Raw genomic sequence first — 23,444 nt, 5'->3', positions numbered from 1 at the left:
AAGAGAATGTGAAATACCTCATTGGAAAAACTGCTGACTTGGAAAATAAATCCAGGAGAGATAATTAAAACATTGTTGAACTACCTGAAAGCTATGATCAATGAAAGAGCCTAGATATTATCTCTTAGGAAATCATCAAGGAAAAGTAACTTGATATTCTAGAATCAGAGGATAAAATAGGAATTAAAAGGATCCACTAGTCATCTCTTTGAAAGAGATCTCAATAAAAAAAATCCAAGGACTATTATAGGCAAATTCCAGAGTACGCAGGTCAAGGAGAAAATATTGCAAGCAATCAGAAGGAAACAATTTGAATATTGTGGAAATACAATTAGAATAACACAAGACCTACCAGCTTCTACATTAAGTGATTAAAAGTCTTGGGATGTGATATTTTGGAGGATAGAGGAACTACGATTAAAACCAACAATAACCTACCCAGTAAAACTAAGAATAGTACTTCAGGGGGAAAATGAACATTAAATGAAATAAAGGATTTTCAAACATCCTCCTGAATATACCAGAGCTGAATAGAAAATTTTACTTTCAAATACAAGAATCAAGAGAAGCACAAAAAGGTAAACAGGAAAGAGAAATCATAAGGGACTTATTAAAGTTGAAATATTTATATCACTACATGGAAAAACAGTAATTATTACTCATGAGGCCTTTCTCAGCATGAGGGTATTTGGATGAAATATGTATAGCTAGATAAATAGATAGCCAGACATATAGATAGATGATAGATAGATGTAGAGATAGATAAAAGATAGGTAGGTAGGTAGATAGATAGATAGATAGATAGATAGATAGATAGATAGATAGATAGATAGATAGATAAAGGTAGATAGACAGACAGATAGATGCCACAAGATGAGCTGAATATAAAGGAATAATGTCTAATTACATAAAATTAAATATGAGAGAGGAATATAGTGGAAGAATGAAAAAAAGGAGAAATGGAATAAGGTAAATTATCTCACATAAAAGAAGAAAAAGATTTCACAGTAGAGGGGATGGGGGGGGAGGTGAGAGGGAATGAATGAACCTTGCTCTAATTGGATTTGGCTTAAGAAGGGAATAACATATACACTTAATTGGGTGTCTTACCCTACAGGAAAGTAAGGGGGATGGGTCAAGGGAAGATGGATGATAGGAGGTAGGGAAGATTGGAGGAGGTGCTAGTCAGAAGCAAACACTTTTGAAAGGGACAGGGTAAAAGGAGAAAATAGATTAAGGAGGGGGTGGGAAACAATGGAGGAAAATGTAGTTAGTTTTTCACAACATCACCATTATGGAAGTGTTTTGCATAATTACACATGCATAACCTACATTGAATTCCTTGCCTTCTTAATCAGTTTGAGTGGGGAGGGAAGACAGGAGATTTTGAAACTCAAAGTGTTAAAACAAATGTTTAAAAAATGTTTTTACATGCAAGTGGGAAATAAGATATACCAGCAATAGGGTATAGAAATCTATATTGGCCTACAAGAAGGTGAGGGGGAAGGGAATAAGAGGGGTGAAGGATGATAGAAAAGAGGGAAGCCAGGGTGAAGGGGTAAACAGAATGCATGAAACCAAGGGGTGGGGACAGGAAAGAGATGGGAAGAAAATCTGGAACTCAAAATCTTGTGAAAATTAATGTTGAAAACTAAAAATAAAGTAAGAAAAAAAGAAAAAATCAGTGACAGAGATGGAGAAAATAAAACTCAAACTGAAAAAGAATAATCCAAGAAAAACAAGTTTATGTAAAGAAAGTCAACCAATTGGAAAAAAGATGTCCAGAATCTTAAGGCAAAAAGTGACACTTTGAAGTGAAGTCAGCAAGAAATAATTAACCAAAATATGAATAATGAAAAAACAGAAGAGAAAGTGAAATATGTTATAAGCAAAACAACAGATTTGGAGAATAGATCAAGTAAAGAAAAATATAAAAAGAATTGGACTAACTGAAAGTTAAGATAAAAAAATAATCTTGATACAATAATACAAGAAATAATTAAATTGTTCTGAAGCATTAGCACAAGGGAAGTACATAGAAATAGAAAAAAAAATCCATCATTTACCACTTAAGAGATGTCCTATATGGAAAAGTGATAGGAAGATGATAGTCAAATTCTAAAACCTTCATCTCAAGGATAAAATATTAAAAACATCATGACTGAAACAATTTAAACATGTTGTTGCCTCAATTAGACTTACACAAGGCTTAGAAGCTGACATATTAAAGGACTACATGTCTTGGAACACAATATATCAAAGCCAAAAGAATTGGAGCTACAGTCAAAAAATAACAAGCCCATCAAAATTAAGTATTGTCTTGATTTAAAAAAAAAAATATGAACATCTGATAAACTCTCAGACTTCCAAAGCTTTGTTAAAAAAATATTCTGAACTTAATGGGAGATTCAAAGCACAAGAATCAAGAGAAATATAAGATAAGGTACATACCAAAGACTGATTATAAGGGATTTATAAGGATAGATAACATACACACATATGTGTGTATGTATAAGTATGTATGTATGTATAAGTATGTATGTATGATTCTTATTAATAATTGGATAACTCATAATATTGGGGGAAAACTGAGTAGGATATGAATTTTAAAAGATAAAACCATTTAAGAACAACTAAAAAGAATAATCATTTTTTACAAAGGAGGTGCCAAAGGAAGAATCCATACAGAAGAATTCACTGGAGGAGTGTTATGGGAATGGGAATTTAAGATCTTGCCTGCCCCAGGCCTTTTGATAGACTAAAGTGTCTCTGAGAACCTTCCTTGTTTTGAAAATATACTCTGCCCCCAGGAGGCTGAATGTGGTCACCTGGAGCCTGGGGCTGGAGGCTTGTTATTCAGGAATGCCCATGCCTTGATGCTTTGTGTTTGGGCAGTGGGACAAGAGGGTTGTTACATTCTCTGATCCAGGAGAAGGCTAGAGAGATAGATAGATAGATATACTGACGTTAGATTTTGTTTTGGGGCTCACTTTGAGAAGAGTTGTTGAGTTGACCAGCTAAGATGCTGGGAAGCCGTTGAGCCCCACCTCCCCCAGCTTTGAAAACCCAGATGTTGGTGCTTCCCTCTCTGGTAACCGACTAGGTGTGGACGTCATGGTCAGACAGTGGGAAGCCTGTCTGCTGATGTTTCACTGTATTTGTTGGCTGCTTGCACCTTGTTTGTGTTCTCTGAAAGTGGGGTTGCTGACCTTTTAACCCTGAACTAGGTAAATGATGTCTTGGATTAAAGCAAGATGGTTAACCCATTCTGAGCTGCTTTCCTTTAGAAAAGCAGATCTAAGAACCTGTGTTGGCAGCCACCCTAGGCACGCTGGGGTGCTTGTTACTACAAGGAGGAGGCCTGGGAGTTCAGGTAAGCTACTTGGATAAGGAGTGGATTGAAGAGGGAACAATAGACACACACACACGCGTGCGCGCCCACACGCATGCGTGTGTGTGTGTGTGTGTGTGTATTCAAGAGAGTATAAAAGGCTTCCAAGAGCAACATAAAATAAAATAACAGGGATATAAGGAGGGGGGAGAGGACAAGAGATCAATTTTTAGATAGGAGCATGAAGGAAGAGGCAAAAGGTAGCTATAGAAGTGTATTTGGATTTATGGGCATGGGAGGAGAGGGGAGAGACACGTGGAGGGGGGTAGGGAAATAATAGGAGGGCAAGGTAGTGGGTAGAAATAAAGTATAGGAGGCAGGAAGGATAGAAAACAAGAGATATGCACACAAAAAAATCAGGAGTAGAATATACATATATACACATATGTGTGTGTGTGTGTGTGTATGAAGAAATTTCATTGTAGCCTTCCAGGGGGTGGAGAGAAGGGAAAAAGAACACAGTAAAGAAAGTGCACAGAAGAAAGCAAAAGTCACAAGGAAGCAAAGATGGACCATTCTCAATGAAGTTCGTCATACAACATTTCTTAAATGAATATTTATTGTTACATATATCGAATCTAATTATGTTCTGCTATGCACACAGCCTTTTCTTTTGCTTTCTTACTTTATATTTAAATTCCAATATTTAAGTTATAATGTGTTTTTATTTCCCCCTCTATTCTGTGTTTGTGTTCTGGAGTTTGAGTCTAAGATAAAATAAAATAAAATAAAATAAAATAAAATAAAATAAAATAAAATAAACAAAAATAAAATTCTAATTAAGATGAAGTGAATATAGAAGTGGGTTTCTGTCATGAATATATTATTAATGATATGCAAATGTCACCAAATTTATGTGTATACACGTATACACATATGCATGTATGCATTCACACATGCATATATAATATGTATGTGTATAGGTGTATATGCACACACTAATACATAAATGCGCACACATACTTTAAGTCTAAATCATGTACCCGTTTTGACCTTATCTTGGTATATGGCATAAGATGTTCATCTATGTCTAGTTTTGCCGTATTAATTTCCATTTACCCCAGCAGTTTTGGTCAAATAATGTGTTCTTATCCCAGAAACAGGATTTTGGGAGTTTATCAAACAGCATATTACTATAGCCATTGAGTACAAAGTCTTATGTACCTATCCTATTCCACTGATTCACCACTCTATTTCTTAGCCACTACCAAATATATTTTCTCTCTTTTTTATTTTTTAGTTTACATCATTCATTTCAACAAGATTTTGAGGTACATATTTTCTCCCCAATTTTCCCTACACACTATCTGAAAACAGTGTTCACACTGAATACCCCAATCTGTTCTCTCTCATATCTTTCCCTATTCCCCTTTCAACTTTCTCGTAGGGCACAGTGGATCTCTTTGGCCCAGCACCTGTATATCTCATTTTCCAGTTACATGTAAAATAATAATAATATGTATATATATATTTAAACATTTACTTTCAAAACTTTGGACTCCAGATTCTTATCTTTCCTCCCTTGTCACCCACCCCCACTGGGAAGACAAGAAATTCAATATAGGTTTTACATGCGTAGCCATGCAAAAAATTTCCATAGTGCATACATTGTGGAAAACTGACTACACTTCCCTCCATCCCATCCCCCCACTTGTTCCATTCCTTCTACTTTTATCCTTTCCGTTTTCTAAGGCGGGTTCTTACAACTTCCCTTCCCCCCCCCCCCAACCTGACCTTCCTTCCATCATTCCCCTTCTCTTCCCCTTCCTCTCTATTTTCCTGTAGGGTGAGATACCCTATTTAATGTGTATGTCATTGCCTCCCTAAGGCAAATACAATGAGAATAAGGTTGATATATTCCTTTTTGCCTCCCTGTTCTTCCCCTCCATTGTTACAATTTTCCCTTGCCTCTTCTATATGAGGTAATTTACCCCATTCTATCTCTCCCCATCTTCTCTCATTATATTCCTCTCTCACCTCTTAACTTCACCTTAAAAGTATCATCCCTTCCTATTCAATTGGTCTTGTGCCCTCTGTCTATGTATACATATATGTATATGTGTAACATATATATTATATATACATGCACACATATAGACACACTCACATATGTATTCATATGCTCATATACCCTCCAATAACATATATAGAGGTATGTAAACATATACACATATACATACAAACACACACATATACACACATATAAACATTTTTATTCCCTTCAATTTTTCTCATAATGAGCAAAGTTTCATCCATTACATATATTGTTTTTCCATGTAGGAATGTTAATAGGTCAACTTGGATCAGTTCCTTCTGATTCCTTTTCCCTGTTTACCTTCTCATGCTTCTCTTGCTTCTTGAGTCTGGATGTCAAATCTTCCATTCAACCTTAGTTTTTTCATCAAGAATGATTGAAAGTCCTCTATTCCCCTGAATGATCATATTTTTCCCGGGAACATGATACTCACTTTTGTTGGGTAGGTGATGTTTTGGCTCCTTTGGCCTCTGAAATATCATATTCCAAGTCTTTTGATCCCTCATTGTAGAAGCTTCCAGGTCTTTAGTTATCCTGATTGTGGTTCCACAATATTGAAAGTGTTTCTTCCTTGCTGCTTATAATATTTTCTCCTCAACCTAGGAACTCTGGAACATGGCTGTAATGTTCCTAGGAGTTTTCTTTTTGGCATCGTTTTTTGGAGATGATAATTGTTGCTCCAAAGTTTGTCTAGAGTCATTTTCACATGAATTCTTCCAAATTGTTTTGATGTTTATCACTTTATAATATAGTTTTAGATCTGCTAAGACCAGGCCACATTCCTTTGCATTTTGTTTTTATTAATTACCTTGATATTATTAGCCTTTTATTCTTCCACAAGAACTTTGTTATTATTTTTTCTACCTCCATAAATTAATCTTTGGTAATTTGATTGGTATGGCAGTGAATAAATAAATTAGTTTAAGTAGCTATCATCTATTTGTATATTTGTTCATTTATTTATTTTTATTTATCTCTCTTTGCTTGCTTTTACCATGATAGAATATAAACTATGCAAGGGCAACTGTGGTTTTGTTTTTGTCTTTGTATCACCAGTAGGTAACCAAATGTTTGTCACATAGTAGGCACTTTTAAATTGATTTTTTTTTTATTTTGCTAAGTTCATAATGCTTCAGTTATCTGTGTGACAGAATTTCCCTTTCCTTTGTTAGGCAAGTAGTTCATTTACATAATAGTCTAGGATTTTCTTTAGTTGTCTCTTCCTTTATGAATTGTTTTTTTTTTTTCTTCCAAGTTTGACTGAGTTTTAATAGTTGTGTCATGCACTATTTGTCAAGAGGCAAAGAAAATCTCAGCATATTCAAAGAGGTAGCCTAAGAATATTAGGAGCAGAACTTTCACAGCCTTGAGGATGACCAGGTGAAAGGGCTTAAGGTGGGTCTGTATAAAATGGAAAGGAGAACCTGAAGTAATTATGCTTTAACATATCTTCTGAAGCTATTATGAACAAAATTATAAGATAAGTGTTTTCTTTCAGTATCTAGATATTTGAAATAAAAAAATAAAAATGTAAAAAATAAAAAAAAATTATTTGTGTCTTGCTTGCTTTAATTTTCCACTTCACATTGTGTAAACTGAAGCATAAAATTTTAAAGAGACTTTATTCTGTATTATAGCATGGTGGATGATACATACAGCTGTCTATCATTCAAAAGCTTCTTTTGAAAAATGAAATCCTCTACAGAGAATTATACTTAAAAACCAAAAGCTTCTTTCAGACTACAACTTTTTTATGGGCAAAGTCTTAGATATTTTCAAGGAAAAGACTGCAAAGCACAATTTTTCTTGGATACCAATTGATTTTAACAAGTACCTTTAAAAAAATATGTGCCAGAGGGCTACGTGCAGGGAATAAAAAGGGAAAAAAATGAAAAAGAAAACAAATTTAAAAGAAAGCATAAGTATGTGAAATACTAACATGATTCCAAAGTATAACTTGATTTGATAAACGATCAAACAATATCGTTTAGCTTTTGAAAAGAATTCCAAAACTAGGCAAAATTTATGCTATTGTGGCATTTTCCTTGTTGTATTCTTATCTCTTCCTACTGTTTTTCCCACTTCCTTCAAGTCCCAACTAAAACCCCATCTTCAACAGGAATCCTTTCTTAATAATCCCTCTTATTTCTAATTCTTTCCCTCTTATTTATTTTCTAATTTTTTTTCCTTTGTATAGATTGTTTGTACATATTTGCTTGTTTGTTGTCTTCCCCCTTAGATGGTGAACTCTGAATAAAGGGATCATCTTTTTTTTCTTTTTTTGCATCCCCAGTGCTTAGCACAGGGCTTGTCACATATTAGCTACTTAATATGATCATTGTTTAACTTATAATATACCATAACAAAATGAAATATCTTTAGATAACTGGCACAAAAACTTGATGTGCCCTTCATATACTTTGAAATTACTATACCTGAAGGAAAATGCATTAAAAGTATGGAGTGAGCAAGTTAAAGTGTTATTCATACTTTAGCATATCTTTTTATTAATATGCACTTAACATAATGTATTTATTGAAAATAAAACAAAAGCAAAAAACTACTGCCTAAGCTAGATTGCTATTTTCCCAGACTAAGTAGGGATTTGACTTTAGACAATAAAATATAATATTTAAGATATGGTTTTCATATATGAAACAATTACCAGTTGGTAAATAATTAAAATCCCATAATATAAACATTAACTTAAAAGTACATAGAATATATTTGAATGTTTCTTCATGCAGAAAGAATTGTAGGATCTTTCTGTACTTAAGCAGCAGTGTTATTAACAGGAAGTAAATAATAATTTCACAACATTATAAATGTGTAGGATTTGATAAGCTAGACTACTCTATGTTATGCCATAAGTAGCTGAGAGAGAATTCTCCCAACATTTATCTACTTAAAGACACATTGATCAAGGGGGAAAATAGGTGGTGCAATGGATAGAATGCTGGGCCTGGAATCAGGAAGACTCATCTTCCTAAGTCCAAAGCTGGCTTCAGATAATTATTAGTTATTTGACCCTGGACAAGTCACTTACAACCATTTGTCTTCGTTTCTAATTTGTAAAATGAACTGGAGAAGGAAATGGCAAACCACTACAGTACCCTTTGCCAAGAAAACTCCAAACAGGGTCAAGAAGAGTTGGACACAGTGGAAGAATGACTCAGCAGCAACACTGATCAAAAAATCTTTATAGGTTTCAGATATGTAGCGATCTCCTGTTTGCTTTATCGTGTTAGCTCTTTAACCGAAACCAGACTTCTAGGGTAAGATATAAAACCATCTCTTTGTCTTTCAAGACAATTTGTAACCTGGCCCTTTACTGCCTTTCCATTCTCCTTATACCTTGTCCTCTCCCTGCTACCCAGGTACTTAGTCTTTTATATTGGCCTCCTCTCAGTCTGGAATTTCTCTCTTCTAAAATCCACCTCCTAGCTTCCTTTGCTTCCTTCAGCTATCAGCTGAAGTTCCACTTTCTGCAAGAAGTTATCCTTGGTCTAAGGGCTTTTACTTTGAGACTTCCCTTGATTTATCCACAACATATTTTGTTTCTACATAGTTGGGCACATGTTGTCTCATCTATTGGTCTGTGAGCTTCTAGAGAGTAGTCAGTTAATCTACACTTTTATTCTGCCAAGTCCCCCCCCACCTCAAAAATATATACATGTGTACATGCACATATAAATGTGTAGTAGGAATGTTTATATACCTTTATATTTGTATTTATACTGCATATATGGATATAATTGTATCCTATGGAAGTATACTATACAAAATAAATTTAAAAATGAATTAATTTAAGGATAAAGAATTTTTTTTAGAAAACATGATGCTGTTGCTTAAAGGAAGAATGGATTCTAGAAGGCATAAATGAGTAAGGTTCTCTTTTCATAGGCAAAGAAGATGGTTAATGTAAAACCAGAGTAAGGAAAAAGCAAGTCATGTGTGATGAACAGAAAGAAAGCTAATTTTGATGGACGCTAAACTGCCAAAAGTCAAGGTGTGTAAAATGATGGGGGAAAAAATATACTGGAGGGAGGAGGGTATGGTGATTAGGATTTTTCATTAACTCCTGTTTATCCTTAACATTATTATTTACTTATTGCCCAAATGGGTCTCTTTATATCAATGAATCTCTAATTTTCTTTATCTTTCTGTCAGCTCTGAGCTCTAGCCAGAGACATCACTTCTGGCAAAACAAAACAATATTATATCTATGCCTACCTCTTCTCTGGAGATTTTTCTCACCTCAGTTGATTTCTCCAAAGTATATTTCCAATAAGTATACTCAAATTAGTAAATGAGTAGTTAACACATATAGACAGTGTAAACATTTTAAAACAAATACAGATGAACAGATTTTATTCATCCCAGAAAGAGTCCATGTAGAGAAAGGAGATGCAGCATTATTGACTTGGAATCTGCACTATAGCAATATTTCTGGCACAAGTTTCTATCCTTATATATCCCCATTAATGAGAGGTCCAAGAAGCCTTGCTTGAGAAATGTAACTTATTATGTCATCTGCCTGTGTTCAACATTCCCAGATCCACATGGATTTAACATTTCCACTTTATTTAGCAATATGTATTTTTTTACTTGTCTCAGTGAGGCCTAGGATTTCCTTCTTTGTTTATTCTGACTCATTGAACTGACTTTTAAAGAATATCTGAAATTGTGACCAGTCATTCTTTATCTTAGTTATTTCTTTCTTCCTTTTTTATTCATTCAGTGGATTAATTTGCACCTTAGTTCATGAGTGTTAACTCCTTGTTATATGTAGCCCCTTTTTTCTTGAATAGTTTGTGAAAATCAACCTCTTGTCAAAAGATTGGGCATAAATTGCAAAGCAATTCATAAGACAAATAGAGACATTCATATTTTATTTTATAAGTAAAGGGAGCCACTGGATTTTATTGAATAGGAAAGTAATATATGAAGATATTTATGTAATTTGATTTTGGGATTTGAATGCATTCTGGAATTTTACATTCAAAGAGAAAATAATCCCTTACATCTATGAGAGGATTCTTAACTATCAAGATCGTTGACACAAAAAGGGGAAGGGAGTGAGGCTTGAGTCACATGAGGAATTTTTTAAAAGATCTTTATACACTCTGTAAGAGAGTAGAATAAGGGAATGAAATGGGGAAATGGCGTTCTCAGCCCCAACTCAAGAAGCTGAAATGGAATGACTTTGTACAACTAACAGAAGAAATGAAACATAAAACTGACAGAAGAAGAGAATTGCAGCAGGGAAGGGGAAAATTATTTAAAATGATTGGACCTCCTAACAAATCTTGAAACAAAGAAATCAGAGAAATGTTACTAGTTATGTAATTCTTCAAGAACGGGGAAAAAATAATAAAGGGGATGTGTTTTTCCCAACTTGCCCTTAGTGTTCCTGTTCATTAATTGACAGTATACTACCATCCATTTCCTTCCTTTACCTACACATTTCCTTTTCTATGATGTTACACCAAATGTTGAGAAGACAGGGGTTAGGAATAGGTATTTCAAAAATTAAAATTATAAGCTAGAGAAATAAATGTCTGAATTTTTTCAAAATAAGAGCTTTGAGTCTATGCTACTGCACTAGTAACTTTACATCTGAAGAAAATTCTATTAAAAAAAGCAGATTGGACAGTGAGAACCTGAGGGCCATCTTGCCAGTAGGCAAAAAATCAAGATAATTGTTGTAGAAAAAAGAGATAAAGATGAAAGAGCAAAGAGAAGAAATTAAAAAAAAGTCATGCTATAATCAACTCTTTCACTTCTCAATGGCACCAAAGTGAGTATATAGAAAATATCTTAGAAAAATTCAGCTTCTTTCTTTATTTTATTTTATTTATTTTTCATTTTCATCATTCATGTGCACAAGATTTTGAGTAACAAATTTTTTTTCCTCATTGTTCCCCTCCCCCGAACGCAAAATAGCGAGCTGACTAAATACCCCTTCCCCCAAACAGTTCTCCCTTATTTCTTCCCTAACTCCCACCCCCTAACTTTCTAGTATGACAAGATGGATTTCTATTCCCTAGTACAATAAAATAAATAAGATTTCTTTTTAAAACTTTGATTTCCAGATTCTTTCCCTTCTTCCCTCCTCACCCACAACCACTGGGAAGATAAGCAATTCAATACAGGTTATATATGTGTAGTTATGCAAAACTTTTCCTTACTAGTTATATTGTGAAAGACTAACTATATTTCTCTCAATCCTATCCCCCCCCCCGCCATTTACTTGATTTTCTTCTTTGACCCTGTCCCCTTTCAAAAGTGTTTGCTTTTTCTTGCACTCTCTCAAAATCTGCCCTCCCTTCCAACACCACCCTCTCCCCTTATTCCTTCCCCCTGCTTTCCTGTAGGGTAAGATCCCCAATTGAGTGTGTATGTTGTGCCCTCCTTAAGCCAAATTCGGTGATAATAAGGTTAAAAAATTCCCTTTCACCTTCCTGTTTTTCCCCTACATTATAAGAGTTGTCTCTTCCCTCTTTTATATGGGAGAATTTACCCTATTCTATCTCTCCCTTTCTCCTTCTCCCAATATATTCCTCTGAACTCTAAATTTTATTTTTTAGATGTCATCCCTTCATATTTAAATCTTCCTGTGGCCTCTGTCTATGTATATATGTGCACACATATACACACATACAAATATATATTTATACACACAGACAACCTCCTACACACATACACACGTGTGTGTGTGTGTGTGTGTGTGTGTGTATAATTTATATATCCCCTTCATCTATCCTCATACTGAGAAAAGTCAATTGAGTTGCAATTGTTATTTTTCCATGTAGGAATATAGCTAGTTCAACTTTAATGAGTACCTTATGATTTCTTTTTTTCTTCTTTACTTTCTCATACTTCTCTTGCCTTTTGTATTTGAAAATCAGATTTTCTGTTCATATCTGGTTTTTTTTTGCATCAAGAATGCCTAAAAGTCCTCTATTTCATTGAGTAACCATATTTTCCCCTGAAACATTATACTCATGTTTGTTGGGTAGGTAATTCTTGGTTTTAACCCTAGCTCCTTTGACTTGTGGAGTATCATATTCCAAGCCCTTCATCCCCTAATGTAGAAGCTTCTAGATCTTGTGCTATTCTGATTGTGTTTCCACAGTACTCAAATTGTTTCTTCCTGACTTCTTGTGGGAAAATCCAGGAAATTCAGAATTTGTATATAATATTCCTGGAAAGTTTATTTGTGGGATTTTTTCAGGAGGTGATCTGTGAATTCTTTCAATTGCTATTTTGCTCTCTGTTTCTAGAATAACAGGGCAATTGTTCTTGAGAATTTCTTGAAGGATGATTTCTAGGATCTTTTTGTGATCATGATTTCAAGTAGCCCTATAATTTTTAAATTGTGTCTCCTGGATCTATTTTCCAGGTCAGTTATTTTTCCAATTATGTATTTCACATTGTCTTCTATGTTTTCATTTGTTACAATCTGTTTTTATAGTATCTTGATTTCTCATAAAGTCATTAGCTTCCATTTGCTCAAATCTAATTTGAAAATTATATTAATGATAATTTTTAGATTAGCAATCTAATTATTCTGTTCATTTAATTTTTGAAATTCCTTTTCCATCTGGCCAATTCAGGTTTTTAAGGCATTCTTCTCCTCAGTGTTTTTTTTTCCTTTTTAAAAAAATTATATTTATTTACTTACTTTTAGTTTACAACATTCAATTCCACAATCCCTTGAGTTTCTAATTCCCCCTTTCCATCTCCTTCCCCCTTCCCATTCATGGCAGCATGCAATCAAATATAGGATCTCCAAATGCCTTCACATTAAGCATTAGTCAAGTTGCAAAGAAGTATTATAAACAATGGAGTGAACAGAGAGAAAGAAAAAGCTAAACAAAGCAAACAAACATACAAAAGAGACCAAGTAGTTTGCTTCAATCTGCATTCATACTCTGTAGTTCTTTCTTTGGATGTGGATATCTCTTTCCATCATGAGTCTTTTGGAGTTGTCTTATAACCTTGCACTGCTGAGATGAGACCAGTCTATCTAAGTTAGTCATTACACATATGTTGGTCTGTTAATTGTGTACAAATTTATCCTGCTTCTGCTCTTCTCACCTCAACATCATTTTATATAAGTCTCTCCAAGTTGTTATGAAGTCCATTTCCTCCTAATGTCTCATAGCACAATAGTATTTCATTACATTCACATACCACAACTTGTTTAGCCTTTCCCCTATTGATGAGTATCCCTTTGATTTCCAAATCTTTGCCACCACAAAAAAGCTGCTATAAATATTTTGTATATTCAGATATTTTTCCCACTTCTATGATCTCTTTTGGATATAACCCTAGAAGTTTTATAGCTGGTTCAAAGGGCATGCAATTATTTATAACCCTTTGGGCATAATTTCAGGTTAATTTCCAGAATGGTTGAATCAGTTGACAACTCTAACAACAATGCATGTGTTCCAATCATTCCACATCCTTTCCAGCATTTATCATTTTCCTTTTTTTGCCATCTAAGCCTATCTGACAGGTGATATGTGGTATCTCAGAGTGGTTTTGATTCACATTTCTCTTATCAATAGTGATTTAGAGAATTTTTTCATATGCATATAGATATCTTTAATTTCTTCCTCCAAAAACTCTCTGTTCATATCCTTTGACCATTTATCAATTGGAAAATGATGTACATTCTTATAGATTTGATTCAATTCTCTGTTTACTTTAGAAAGGAGACCTTTATCTGAGATAGTGGTTGTAAAAACTCTTTCCCAATGTTCTACCATCCTCTTAGTCTTGCCTACATAGACTTTATTTGTACAGAATCGTTTTAATTTAATATAATCAAAATTACTGATTTTGCATTTCATGATGATTTTTTACTGTTTGGTCATATCTTCCCTTCTCCATATATCTGACAGAAAATCTATTCCTTGTTCTCCCACATTATTTTTCAGTATCAGCCTTTATAACTTGATCATGTACCCATTTAGACTTTATTTTTATTATACAGTGTAATATATTGGTCTATGCCTGGTTTCTGCCATACTATTTTTCAGTTTTTTATCAAATATTGAGTTCTTATCCCCAAAGCTGAGGTGTTTGGGTTTATCAAAGAATAATTTTCTATGGTCTTTGACTGCTGTGTCTCATGTAATTCATCCATTCCACTGATCCGCTACACTATTCCTCACCAAGGACAAAGTAGTTTCATTACTTCTGCTTTATATTAGATTAAAATCTGGTATGGCTAGGCTACTTTCCCTAGCATTTCTTTTCATGAATTACCTTTATATTCTGAAACTTTTGTTTTTCCAAATTAATTTTGTTGCTATTTTTTTCTATCTCTACAAAATATATTTGGGCAGATTGATTGGTATGGCACAAAATATGTAATTTAATTCAGATAAAATTATCATTTTTATTATATTAATTCAACCTAGCCATGAGCAATTGATGGTTTTTTTTTCAATTTTTAGATCTGAGTTTATTTGTGTTAAAACTGTTTTATAATTGTCTTCATATAGGTCCTGGGTTTGTTTTGGCAAGTAGATTCACAAATATTTTATAATGTATGCAGTAACTTTAAATGAAATTTCTCTTTCTATCTCTTGCTGTTGATTTTCAGTAGAAATTTGTAAGAAGGCCAAGGATTTATATGGATTTATTTTATAACCTTCAACTTTGCCAAATTTATTTATTATTTCAAGTATTTTTTTTGCTTGATTCTCTAGGATTCTCTAAGTATACCATCGTATCATCTATAAAGAGTATTAGCTTAGTGTCTTCTTTGCCTAATTTGATTCCTTAAATTACTTTTTCTTTTCTTATTGCTGCTGCTAACATTTCTAGTATCAAATTGAATAAGAGGGGGTGATAGTGGACAAACTTATTTCACCCCTGATCTTATTGGAAATGGTTTTAGCTTATCCCCATTATATATAATACTTGCTGATGGGTTTAGAGAGATGGCATTTATTATTTTAAGGAGGACTCCATTTATTACTGTACTTTCTAGTGCTTTTAATAGGAATTGGCGCTGGAATTTGTCAAAAGCCTTTTTCTGCATCTATTGGGATAATCGTATAGTTTCTGCTTGTTTTGTTATTGATATGACTAATTATAATGACAATTTGCTAATATTGAAACATCCTTGCGTTCTTAGAATAAGTCTTAACTGATCAAGTTGTATTATTCTCATGATAAGTGGTGTAGTCTTTTTCTATATATTTTTATTTATTTTTTGCATATATATTGATGAGGGAAATTTGTCTATAACTTTCTTTCTCTGTTTTGTCTCTTCCTGATTTAGGTATCGGTACCATATTTGTGTCATAAAAAGAATTTGATAGGACTCCTTCTTCAATTTTCCCAAATACTTTGTAACATATTGGAATCAAGTATTCTTTAAATTTCAAATAGAATTTTCTAGTAAATCCATTTGGCCCTGGAGATTTTTTTCCTAGGGAGTTCATTGATGACTTGTTCAATTTCTTTTTTTCTGAGATGGTATTATTTAAATAATTTAATTCCTCTTTTGTCAATCTGGGCAAATTATGTTTTTGTAAATATTAATTTTACTAAGATTGTCACATTTATGTGCATACAATTGGGCAAAATAATTAATAATTTTTTTAATTCCTCTTCATTGGAGGTAGATTCACCCTTTTCTTTGTTGATACTCATAATTTCATTTTCTTCTTTCTTTTTTTAATATCATCTTGGCTAAAGGCCTATTAATTTTATGTTTTTCCCCATAAACCTAGCTCTTAGTTTTGTTTATTAATTCAATAGTTTTCTTAATTTGGATTTTATTATTCTCTGCTTTGGTTTTCGTTATATATAATTTGGTATTTAATTGGGATTTTCAATTTGTTATTTTCTAGCTCTTTCCCTTGCATGCCCATTTTATTGACCTCCATTTTCTCTATCTTATTTATGTATGCCTTCAGAGATACAAAACTTCCTCTAAGAACTGTGTTTGCTTTGTCCCACAAATTGTGATATGTTGTCTCATTATATTCATTCTCTTGAATGAAAGTACTGATTGTTTCTATAATTTCTTGTTTGACCCACTCATTCTTTAGGATTAAATTGTTTAGTTCCAAATAGTTATTAGTCTATCTTTCCATGGCTGTATTTCATATCAACTTTATTGTATCTTGTTCTTCAAGGATGCAGTTAATATTTCTGCCATTCTGCACTGAATTGTGAGATTTTTATGCCATAGCATATGGTCAATTTTTGTGTGTGTGCTATGTACCACAGAGAAGAAATTATATTCCTTTTCATCCCCATTGAATTTTCTCCAGAGGTGTATCATATCTCCCTTCTCTAAAATTCTATTCACCTCCTTAACTTCTTTCTTTTTTATTTTGAGGTTAGATTTATCAAGTTCAAGAGGGGGAGATTGAGGTCTCCCACTAGTATAGTTTTGCTATCTATTTCTTCCTGTAATTCCCTTGACTTCTTTAGGAATTTGTATGTTATACTCCTTGGTGCATTTATGTTTCGTGATGATATTGCTTTATTTTTGATTTTGCTTTTTAGCAGGATATAGTTTCTTTCCTTATCTCTTTTAACTAAATATATTTTTGATTTTGCTTTACCTGACACAACGATTGATACCCCTGCTTTTTTTGTTTTTCTTTAGTTGAAGCATAATATATTCTACTCCAGCCTTTTACCTTCACCCTGTGTGTATCCCACTCTTTCAAATGTGTTTCTTGTAGACAGCATATTGTAGAATTATGTTTTTGTTTGTTTGTTTGTTTTAATTTTTGGAGGGCAATTGGGGTTAAGTGACTGGCCCAAAGTCACATGGCTAGTAAGTGTGTCAAAAGTGTCTTAGACCAGATTTGAACTCAAGTCCTCCTGACTCCAGGGCTGGTGCTCTATTCACTGTGCCACCTAGTCTCCCCAGGATTATGTTTTTTAATCCATTGAACTATCCACCTCCATTTTATGGGAGAGTATCCCATTGACATTCATAGTTATGATTACTGTCTGTGTCTTCCTCTCCATCCTATTCCCTCCCCTGTTTATGTTTTTATTTCTCTCTTCTCCCTTGCTCTCCTTAAGAGTTTTCCTTTTGACCACTACCTCCCTTAGTATTCACTCCTTAAGCTCCCCCTCACTTTACTAATCCTTTTTTCTTACTACTTCTTCCCTACCTTCTAACCATCTCCCTTTCTCCCCTTTCCCTTCCTATTGCCTGTAGGGCACAATAGATTTTTATACTTAACAAAGTATGTTATTTCCTCCATGAACCAAACCCAATGAGAGTAGATTTCATAAAATGCTCCTCTCCCTCCCTCTTTTGCCTCTACTAAAATGGGGTTTGTGTCTTTGCATGTTAGAATCTTATTCTTAACTGATTATGTTAATCCCTCCTTGAAACAAAACCAATGAGAGTAAAGTTCTTATAATGTTCATCTCTGTCTCTTCTTTCCATCTACTATCGTATATTTTTATGCTTCTTCATGTGGCATAGCTTACCCTTTTCTTCCTTTTCTTTTCCTTTCCTTTTCTCCCATTAACATCCCTTTTTACCCCTTAACAAAATTTTTTTTCATCAAATTAGCTCATTTATACCCACACCCTCTATATATGTATATCCCTTTTAAATATCATGATAATTATACAGTTCTCAATATTGACAGGCATCAGCTTCCCATAAAGGAATGTAAAGAATTTGCTCTTATTGAATCATAAGTTTGCGTGAATGTGCATGTGTGTGTGTGTGTGTTTGTATATGTTTTTTTGTTTACCTTTTTATGTCTAGTCTTAATTCTTGTATTTGGAGATCAAATTTTCCATGGACCTCTGGCTTTTTGATCAGGAAGGTCTGGAAGTCCTTTTTCATTCAATGACTATCTCTTTGCCTGAAAGATTGTGCTCAGTTTTCCTGGATAGTTAATTGTTGGTTGCAGTCCAATCTCTTTTTTCTTACAAAATATCATATTCTAATTGCTCTGATTTTTTAATGTAGAAGCTGCTAGTTTCTGTTTGATACTGACTGTAGTTCCACAAAGTGTGAACTGTTTCTTTCTGGTTCTTTCCAATATTTTCTCCTTAACCTTACACTTCTGGAATTGGCTACAATATTTCTTGGAGTTTTAAATTTGATATCTCTTTCAGAGCATATCCTTTGAACTCTTACAATAACTATTTTACCCTCTGTTTCAAGAACCTCAGGACAGTTTTCTTTGATAATTTCTTGGAGGATATTTTCCAGGCTGTTTTTTTTTTTCTTTTTTCTTTTTTTTTTTTTGTTTTTTTACATCATGACTTTCCGGTACACCAATAATTCTTAGATTATCTCTCCTGGAGCTGTTCTCTAAGTCAGTTGTTTTTTTCAATGAAATAATTCAGTTTTTCTTCTACTTTTTTTTTTAATCTTTAGGTTTTGCTTAACTTATTTATGCATCATAGTGTCATTAGCTTCCATTTGACTGATTCTAATTGTTCGCAAATTATTTTACTCAGTGAGTTTTTGAAACTCCTTTTCCATATATTCAGATTTCATTTTTAGGGAGATATTTTCTCCAGTTAGATTTTGAATCTCCCTTCCCAATTCACAAATTTTACTTTATAAGGATTTGTTTTGTTCAGTGAGAAATTTTTTTTTTCCATTTTGGCCATTTCCATTTTGAAAGAATTGGTCAATTCATCTTCTATCTGTCTAATTTGGCTTTTGAAATCCTTCTTGAGCTCTTCCAAGAATGATTTTTTGCATTTAAATCAGTTCATATTTCTTTCTGTGGTTTCAGGTGCAGGTATTGAGTCAGTGGTGTCCCCTTCTGAAATTGGTTCTTCTAGCTAACAGTAATAGGATTCAATTGTTTTGGGGTTTGCTTTAACCACTTGCTTCTGGCTCATTATGATTGCCTATTCCCTGGCTTTTAAAGTGGATTTCTTCTTCTGGGGTACAGAGGTCTCTGACCCACCCTTCTCAAGCTAGGAGCTAGCGGTCTGCTTGTTTACTTTATGTGCTGTAGGCTCTGTGTGTCTAGACTGAGGCCAAAGCCAGGACTTTCAGTGTTTCCTCTGGGTTGCCCTGAGGCTGGCAGAGTAAGGTGTGGGGGAGGGGTGGTTTGGTGGCTTGAGGTTTCTGCCTCTTCTCCCCTGGGCTAAAGCTTGGGCAGGCTTAGCAGCTGGCAGCCTGCCCTGCTGGTGTCTGCAGTTTTCCTTAATTGTGTTAAGGCACACCTGGGCTTCTGGTGCTAGCACTTGCTGGCTCCACAACCCTGGGCTTCCTGATCTTCCACTGATCAGCTTAGATGGGGCTGTTGGAACACCTCCCACCCTTCACTTCAGGCTCTGCAAAGCCTCAGTCATACCCTTCCTCTTTGAATCCCAAGCCTATAGCTCCTTCTACTGTTTCAAGATTTTTCATTGGAGCAGTGATTTCTGAGTTTTCAGGGTCGGGGAGGGGGATTAGAGCATCTATGTTTTACTCTGCCATGTTGGCTCCCAGAAGTTCAGGTAGATGATTTTTAAACATGCAGGCTGTGTGTTGATAGATAGCCCCTGGACAAACTCCTGTGGCTGCCTTGGCCCTGTGTTTGTTTCTTAGCCAGCTCTGCAGGACCTCCTTACCCACAGTGCCAAGGTTTGAGAGGTGCCTTTAGTGGGGGTGAATCCATTGCCAGGGCTCCCTCTGATTCCACACTCATCTGGCTTCAGGTCCACACTGGTGCAGCCCCCTTGTATTCTGCACACTCTCTGCCTAGCCCTATGTGTGCTCTTTCCTGGCCTGGGAATATGCCAGGCTCAGTCTCCCAATGGGTGCTGTCACTCTAAAGTTCACTTAGATTCACTTTTTAGAGGCCACTGATGGAATTCATGCAGGAGTTCACGTTAATGCCTTTCACTCTGCCATCTTGGCTTCATCCACTTTGCCTCATTGGCTTTTTGGGACTCTTTTCCCATTTTCATTAGTCTGTTTTTTAAGGTGATATTTTTTTCAGTCAGGTTGTTAACTCGCTTTTTTAAATTTTCTTGCATCCTTCTTATTTCTCTTGCCAATTTTTCCTACACTTCTCTTACTTGATTTTCAAAATCTTTTTTTTTTGGAAGGCAATTTGGATTAAGCAATTTGCCCAAGGTCACAGTGATAGTTAAGTATTAAGTGTCTGAGGCCAGATTTGAACTCAGGTCCTCCTGACTCCAGGGCCAATACTCTATTTACTATACCACCTACCTACTCCATTTTCAACATCCTTCTTGAGCTCCTCCATGGACTGCAACCAATTCATATTTTTTGGAAGCTTTTGATGCCAGAGTTTTAACTTTGTTGTCTTCTGGTTCCATGATTTGATCCTTTTTGTCCCCCAAAAGTTTCTATGGTCTGATTGCCTTCCTCTCTTTGCTCATCTTTCCAATCAATTACTTGAGTCAAAAGGTCTTTTCCATAATAGAACTCTGCTTCCACAGTAGAGAAAGCTATGTCCCAAATATCTGGGGTTTCTGCAGCTATTGTCAAGGCTATTGTCCCAGCTATGAAGGGGGTGCCCTCTCTATAATCACCACAAGCTCTGGCACAGTGGCATTCCTCACCCCAGGACCACCACCCAAGACTGCAACCCAAATCCAAACAGGTCAAGGGAAAAGTGTTTACCCTCTGAATGTTCCCTTAGTCCCCCTAGGATCTGTAGTCCAGGAGTTCTGGAGCCATCCATGTGGCAGCTGTTGCAGCCACTGTTCCTCCATTATCTATGCTACCCCAAGGGCAGGGGTCAGACTGAGTTCTTCTCTCACCCTGTTCCAACAGAGTTGCCTACTGAACTTTTACATTTTCTTTGTAATTTATGGGTTGAAAAGTCTGGAGACCACCACAGCCACTCATGATTAACTCTTTTGAACTCTGTTCTGGCCAGTATGGGCCATGACTCTAGGCCTGTGTGGCTCAGTCAGGACTGCACTTGGCTCCCATCCCAGTGCTATAGACCCTTCCTATAGGAGTTCTGGGCTGCCTTTAGTAGGAGATTTGTTTCTCTCTGTCACTTTGTGAGTTCTGTATCTCTAAAATTTGTTTAGAGTCATTTTTTTACAGGTATTGGAGGTGGTTGGAGTGGGAGCTCAGGCAAGTTCCTCCTTTAACTACATCATCTTGACTCTACCCCCCCCCCGCTACATTCTTTTCAGAAAGGAAGGGGAAGCAGAAATAATTTAGTACTGACCAGCTAATCTATACTCCAACAGCATTGCAAACACTTTAGAAAGTCACATTTACAGTAAAGTGGGTGAATTGGACCTCAGAGAGACTTACGGCAAGGGCACGTATAAAGAGGTCAATGCAATAAACAAAAAAGGAGGTGATGCGTATCTGAACTAAAGTGGTTATTTGAAAACAGGGAAGCCATCACTTATGAGAGGTCTTGTGGAAGTAGAGACAACTTTGGCAACTAATATGATATGTGAAATGAGGGAAAGTAAAGTATCCAAAATAATGACATGTTTAAAACCTTGGAGAATGGAAGAATGACATTGCCGGGGGAGGGAGGAGATGAGTAGCAAAGGTTTGGGGAGGAAAGATAATGAGTTCTATTTTGGCACAATCAATTTGAAATGCATCTGGAACACTTATTTAATTTAATTATTTTTAGCATCTTCTCTGATTGATTTAAAAAAAATATGGGTGGAGGGGGTAGATTAAGAGTCCAAGGGCAGATCCAGGGGTTCCTCTTTGTCAGAATCAAACTCCACATTGTTAACCTTTAGCCATTGACCTTTTCCATCCTGGATACAAACAGAGTAATGCAGGGTCAGATGATGATCGAATGCTCTTCATGTGGCAGAACTCAAGTGAACTGGGGGTTGTGGTGCTGCTGAATCCCTCTTGGTTTGTATATACCTCTCTACATTAGGAGATCTGCCAAACTTCTTATCTGAAGATTCCTCAGTCTTGGGTGGCAATGGGGGGGAGGCGGCACCTCGGACGGGGGTAACTGATCAGAAAGGGGCGTCTGGTCTGTTCCTCTGCCACAGGCAGCAAGTGTTATAATTCAGGGCTCTTCAAAGGGTCCTTTCGGTGATTAAACACATCTGGCCCAGCAGATTACTCTGCTCCCCTGTCTTCTCAGGTCCCCTTTCTTCCTGCTCTTTTGGATTCTGCTCTTCTTTCCATGTTGCTTCTTAACATGGAAATCTTGCAGGCTTCCCAAGTGTTTTTTCCCTTCATGATGAGCAGTCAACAAGGTGAGTGTGTCCAATAGAGGCCTGTGGAGACAGAAAGCACAGGTAAATTGTCCATCTCAAAGCAGCAGTGACTCATCTTCCGGGATATAAGTAGCCAGCAAACCCCCAACTCTCTACTTATTCAGATAATTTACCTGGCTCTAGTGGACCCCCTCCATCCTAAAGATTCTCTCACAGCCCTCCTGCACAAACTACAGCAGGTCCACCACCTCGACCCCCTGGAACATATAGATTAAAATAGTCAATAAGCAGTCCATGAGGAAGCTCAGGAGAGATACTTAAGAAAGCCATGTATGTCTGCATTATGTTAAAAGGAAAATTCTTCATTTGGTCTTTTGCCCTGATGAATGAGACAAAACTCAGGATACAGAGAATTAAAACATTTTGTTGCAAATGCTTAATGGCAGTAAGATATTGACGGTCAGTTCATCAAAGATCAGCAAGGGCTTCAAGGTGGGGAGAGCTTTCATAAGTAACTTAATCCAGATAGGTACACCTCAGCAAAAGAGGTTGGACCATTGCATCTTAGATCCTCCCCAACGCAGGAAGACATGACAATCTGCATGTAGGAGTAGTGACAAAGACCAAGTGATACCAAAACTGCAGACTTCTTTTCCCCACCAGAGCCTCCCCATATACTAACTGATAAGCAGAGCTGGGAACAATGGGTGACTGAACCTTCAGAACTTTCAACGATTATTTTTCCAGATAGTATAATTAAAGGTCATTGATGCTGATGAGAAGAGAGGAGGGATCAAGAGTGGGAGGGAGAGAGGGCAAGAGGAGACAGAGAGAGACAGAGAGAGAGAGAGAGAGAGAGAGAGA

The 23,444-nt window shown here is 35.6% G+C and overlaps 1 pseudogene; it reads right to left on the bottom strand.

Moving 5' to 3' along the window:
• Window positions 1–22,073: 22,073 nt before the first annotated feature.
• The window catches only part of LOC138160941 (sodium channel modifier 1 pseudogene), a 68,887-nt pseudogene continuing 67,516 nt past the window's right edge, over window positions 22,074–23,444 (bottom strand).

The sequence above is a fragment of the Petaurus breviceps genome, unplaced genomic scaffold (genome assembly GCF_028583685.1).
Source record: "Petaurus breviceps papuanus isolate PSGF00001 unplaced genomic scaffold, PetGlider_PUasm1.0 183, whole genome shotgun sequence".
NCBI classification, from domain to species: Eukaryota; Metazoa; Chordata; class Mammalia; order Diprotodontia; family Petauridae; genus Petaurus; species Petaurus breviceps.
Note: the sequence above shows the minus strand (reverse complement) of the source record. Positions and strands in the feature narration are given on the sequence as shown.